This window comes from Oncorhynchus kisutch, linkage group LG4 (genome assembly GCF_002021735.2).
Source record: "Oncorhynchus kisutch isolate 150728-3 linkage group LG4, Okis_V2, whole genome shotgun sequence".
Taxonomy (NCBI): domain Eukaryota; kingdom Metazoa; phylum Chordata; class Actinopteri; order Salmoniformes; family Salmonidae; genus Oncorhynchus; species Oncorhynchus kisutch.
Genome location: NC_034177.2, coordinates 71235879 through 71241878, shown reverse-complemented (window position 1 = coordinate 71241878; position 6000 = coordinate 71235879).

Genomic DNA, 6000 nt, shown 5'->3' with positions numbered 1-6000 from the left:
GTGTCACAGTCACTGATATTAAAAAGACGTTCACCTCCAAAATAATTTTTTTCAATTAGTCTAACAGATTAATAACATTCTCCTACGTGTTCCTGCTATCCCCGTCATAGAGCCGTGCCTAAAAATAGTGGCGCCACAGCCACAGAAGCAGGTACTCATAAAGCCTGGACGGTGGCCCATAGATGTGCGAGTTGATGTGTTACTCAGAGGGCCCCCATGAAAAGACACTTAGGCGCCTCTTCCAGTGCCTGCTCCTCGCACTAAAGCAACCATTAGGGCTGAGTTTAAAGGGCAGGACATTACGCTGCTGTCGTCTAGTGTCAGTCCACCGCGGGGACCGCGACGCGGTTAACTGCCTCGTAAATAAACACCACACGTGTATGGGCAGGGGGTGGTGAGGGGTGGGGGGCTCGGAGTCAACCACAGGTTTGGGCCAGGCTATTTTCAACGCCCCTCCACTCCCCCCTTCACCAGCCCCATTAAACCCCAGCCCCAGCCCCGCCAGACCAAACCATCAACCTCATAAGTCATCCACTAGACTCCAGACTGGTGGCTCCCCACTCAGTCCCTCAGTCTCTCTCTAGCTTGTTCTCTGTCTTTCTCTCTCTCTCTCTTCTCTCTCTCTCTCTCTCTCTCTCTCTCTCTCCTTTTCTTTCTCGCTCACTCTCAGTCTCTCTCTAGCTCGATCTCTGTCTCTTCCTCTCTCTAGCTTGTTCTCTGTCTCTCCCTCTCTCTATAGCTTGTTCTCTGTCTCTCCTTCTCACAGTCTCTCTCTAGCTCGTTCTCGGTCTTTCTCTTGCTCTCTCTCTCTCTAGCTCGTTCTCTCTCTCTCTCTCTCTCTCTCTCTCTCTCTCTCTCTCTCCCTCTCTCTCTAACTCGTTCTCTGTCTCACTCTCTCTCTCTGTGTCCCCTGGCTCTGCTCAAAAGTACTACAAGCACCGTAGTGGCGACAGCGGTGATGGAAAAACTGAGGGCTTAAAGTAGCGCTGGGGTCTATCCGTCTCTCCCTCCCTCCCCCCGTCTCTCTGTCTGTCTTCTGTGCAGCGGACCACACAGACACTCCAAACCACATCCAAGCCGTCTGGCTGTGATGAGCACATTCACACAGAGCAGTGTGGGGTAATAATCTGCCAAAAGAAAAAAAACGACTCTCACCACTTTACTTTTCAGTTTTGGAAAGGCAAGAGCTAAAAGCAGTTTGCTGTGTCAGACAGGAGGGGTAGTTATATCGTTAGACTCCAGCAGACTTATTCTGATGCACTCGTAATAGCAAATCATCACATACTATGGGATGGGACCAGTTGCTATGGAAACATGGGTTGTTTTCCGAGGATTCTCCACTGGCTGTGGTGATACAGTATTTGTCCAGATGCAGTAATTGGCATGCAAAGGCTTCTGGTTGTTTATACAGAATGCATCAGTGTTTAATCTTAGTCATTTTAATCCAAACACTCATTTTTTTCTTGATGCCATGCAAATCCAATAGAAACATGACAATATAGCCATCATTGTACCTTTCTCTGGAACAGGATTAAAAAGGAACCACACAGACACAGTATTGGGTGCCACGTCCTCTGTCAGCAATAACCCATGGCTTTCCCAGTCACAGACAACCAAGTGTGTCTCAGTCCCAGCCATTTAAAACAGCATCTACTGTTTTAATGCACCAAAAACTAGTCAAACCCCTCAATTACTCTTCATGAGGGAACGTGTTTGTGTGTGTTTGTGTGTCTGTACATTTGTATGTGTGTATATTTGTGTGTGTGTGTGTGCGTGTGTGTGTGTGAAGTCTGTGGTTTGGTAGGGTTTGGCGGTTGTGAGAAAGTGTGGTTAGAACTACGCTCACACAAATGGCGGTTTAAATGTGAGCAGACAGTCAAATTCTCATTTTAAGAAAACAACACTGCGCTACCCAATAGCCAAACCACATGATGTTTAAATCATTTTGGCTTAATTGCTTTTTAACAAGGCTACCTACTGGGTTGACATTATGCATTAACACCGTGGGTGCTGAAATTTCACAGTCTTGACAGGTCTGGCGACGTGTGGCCCTCTCAGACTCCTGATTATTTTAGACCAGATTTTTTTCCAGGCTTGATCATCACAATGTGGCCTAAAACTAATCATGTCCATCTCTGTTGGAAATACTGATTTAGTAGTCCGGAGGCCATGAGTGTGTTTGGCACCTGATGATCTGTTTGTTATAGTGAATATTGAATGCAAAAGATGGCATACTTTTCTCATCTTGTAAGAGTCCCGTGAGAAATGTACAGTATCTAATGGTGCATATATACTGCATGTAAAACAAGATCATGGGCCATACTGTACACCCCTTCATTAGAGACGTGCCAGACAGTGGAGCATGTACTTCACTACACACCCAACATTTCAGATATAATATAACCTTTGGGGGTATGTCCTAGGGACAAGCTCATGGAGTGCACAGCATGTCTGACTGCACGTGTGTGTGTGTGCTTGTGTGTGGGTACGTGCGGGTGTGTGTGTGTGAGTTCACGAGTGTGTCCCCTGTCTGTCAGTAAAACCTTTATTTGGGTTTGTGTACATTTCTAAAATAACAATGTGCAGCATAGAAATTATAAGGTACTCAACATGTACAATATATAGTTACCAAAACCCCAAAAAGCTTTTTTAAATTGCCTTGAAAATGGCATTACATGAAATGGCATACAGAAATACACACAGGAGACGATGGAGCTGGTGAGACGTCAAAACAAAACGAATTGGGACATCCTAATATCCTGAAATTACTCACAAACAGGTCCCCAGATAGCTCACACCGCGGTCAGGAGATACTTATTTTGGAAGGACATGGTCCTAAATAGCAAGTGGAAATGAGGAGATGATGATGGACTTACATCTACTCAGCCTAAGCACCTCATTCTCTCTAAATAGCTCAGAGGAGGAGCATCAGATTCCTGCTTCAAACAGGCCAAAGGAATCCAATAAATAGCACATCACAAACGAAAAACAACATTGTGAACATTTTCATCCGAACCATTAAAAGGAAGATAAACGGCGGTGGCCAGAGCCTTAAGTAAACAAACTTTGAATAAATTGCCCATTCTGGGCAGTTAAAACAATGACAACCACAATAGGGCAGCTATAAACACTGAAATGACGCAAGAGAGACAATCTGTTGCCATTACTCAATTAAGGCTAATTTCACAGCCCAAACTCACTTTTAACTTGTACTGATTAAACTGGACAAGGCCCTGGCATTGTAAAACCACTGATTCTAGAGGACTGAAGTTTCTACTGGTTTTGATCTTTGCCTTCTAATAAGAGACGGATTCAGCCTTTAGATGTCTTTAGGCCAGTATGTGGACTCTCCGACCAATCAGCATTGTATGAATCATATGCAGGGAGATGGAAGAAACCAGTCGCCACATTACAAATATTACAAATATCACATTACACATTACAAATCTTCCTGTCCCTTTTTGCTCCTCTTCTGACAAATCCCATCTCACTGTAGGAGGAAAACCAGATAAGAAGTACAACAATTCCGATGCTAATGGAAGAATGAACAACCTATGGACAAACTAAACAACCCTGGCAAGGAAACATTACAGTAGATTTCATTGAAGTTGAACTGACTGTCTTCCTCAAGGTAACAGTGCATTTGTACTAAACAGCAGCCATTTTCCTCTCAGACACTTCTGTTCCCCTCTAGTGAGAAAATAAATCAATTAACGACCACATTCTTCTACAATCTACTTTTAAACTGTCTGTTGCCACAAGCAGCTAGCTGGATATGTCTACTATGCAAAAACATCTGACTCATGGGCCTATGACAGTGTTCTCTAAGCAGAAGAAGAACCCTGGTGCTTTGATATATTGAACACCTTACTAATTACAGTATTTCAGCTAATTATACTGCTCAGATGATCCACCTGTAGTGGCAGTAGCTGATGTTTAACCAGGGGTCTGCAGTCATAACTGTCTAACAAGGGTCTCATATGCTACTGATGAAAGGAGCTAGATATGAAATAGGTACCTCTTAAACACATTACAGCAATATCCAAATCATTTCTGCTATAATTAGTCTGCCCAGAGTAGCTTCCATTTTCTGTATCTCTGTATTCCCAAGTTATTTTCGGGGGCAGGGCATATCCTCCTACCAGACCAACATAATTAAGTTCAGTTATATTTATGTTCATGTAGAAATATACTTTACAAAACATAGCATGAAACCAGCTCACATCTCGAACATTCCCTGGAACGTGATGTTTCTTAACATTGAGGCACATACAGAAAACATCACATGTTCAGACAGAACAGAACTGCATGAGGAATATTACAACACTAACCTACATGTATGTGCATGAACACATAAACAGTACAGTTAAATACTGTGACCTACGCACCCACCAACACACCTAAACAAAAGATACATCTACCATTTTGCAGTGGTGTAAAGTACTTAAGTAAAAGTACTTTAAAGTACTACTTAAGTAGTTTTTTTTGAGGTATCTGTACTTCACTTTACTATTCATTTTTTGATAACTTTTACTTTTACTTCACTACATTCTTAAAGAAAATAATGTACTTTTTACTCCATACATTTTCCCTGACAACCAAAAGTACTTGTTACATTTTGAAGGCTTAGCAAACCAGGAAAATGGTACAATTCAAGCACTTATCAAGAGAACACTTGGTCATCATTACTGCCTCTGGCCTGGCGGACTCACTAAACACAAATTAATATTTTGTAAATAATGACTGAATGTTGGAATGTGATCCTGGCTATCCATACATTTTAAAAATGGTGCTGTCTGCTTTGCTTAATATAAGGAATTTAAAATGATTTATACTTTTAATTGTACTTTTCATGCTTAAGTATATTTTGGCAATTACAATTACTTTTGATGCTTGTATTTAAAACCAAATACTTTTTGACCTTTACTCAAAATAATATTTTACTGGCTGACTTTCCCTTTTACTTGAGTAACTTTCTATTAAGGTATCTATACTTTTACTCAAGTATGACAATTGGGTCATTTTTCCACCACTGCTGCCATTTTGTCAAATACATTCCTCATCCCTTTCAGTTCATTTGAATTGTTGGTAGCGAAGTATTTTGATACTAAAATGCTTGAATTAATTTGCTTGATCATCCCTGTAGCTCAGATATAGTATGTCTCCACTTAGTGGTGAAAAGTAGCCCTCCAAATCAACAGTACAGCAACTACACAGTGTATTGGTATTGATCAGCATGGCATCCAACTACGCAGTGTATTGGTATTGATCAATATTGCATCCAACTACGCAGTGTATTGAATTGATCAGCATTGAATCCAGCTATACGGAAGCAGCAATCCTAGACTATCTAACAATAAGAATAAACTATGTTAATACTCATTCCACAAATACAGACTAAATTGGCAGCACATACAACAAACATACAACAAATATTTAATATGTCCATAAATAGGTAAATAGAAACATATTATAAATTATATTTTCTGTTTTGTATAGATAGATTGTCCAAATGATTTCTATTGGTAGTGTAGTGTAATTTCATGGTTTGTCAATAATGTAGGCCAATAATCTGTTCCATTATAAAGCTTTAGGCGCCATCTTGTGGCTGAAAGGATAGAGCACACTCTAGAGAATTCTCAGATATGCCCTAACACGTAAAGCGCCAAACATAACATACACTGAGTGTACACAACATTAATAAAAACACCTTTCTAATATTGAGTTGCCCTCAGAACAGCCTCAATTCGTCAGGGAATGGACTTTACAAGGTGTCGAAACATAACATACACTGAGTGTACACAACATTAATAAAAACACCTTTCTAATATTGAGTTGCCCTCAGAACAGCCTCAAATTGTCAAGGAATGGACTTTACAAGGTGTCGAAAGCATTTCACAGGGATGCTGGCCAACGTTGACTCCAATGCTTCCAACAGTTGTGTCAAGTTGGCTGGATGTCCTTTGGGTGGTGGACCATTCTTGATACACACAGGAAACT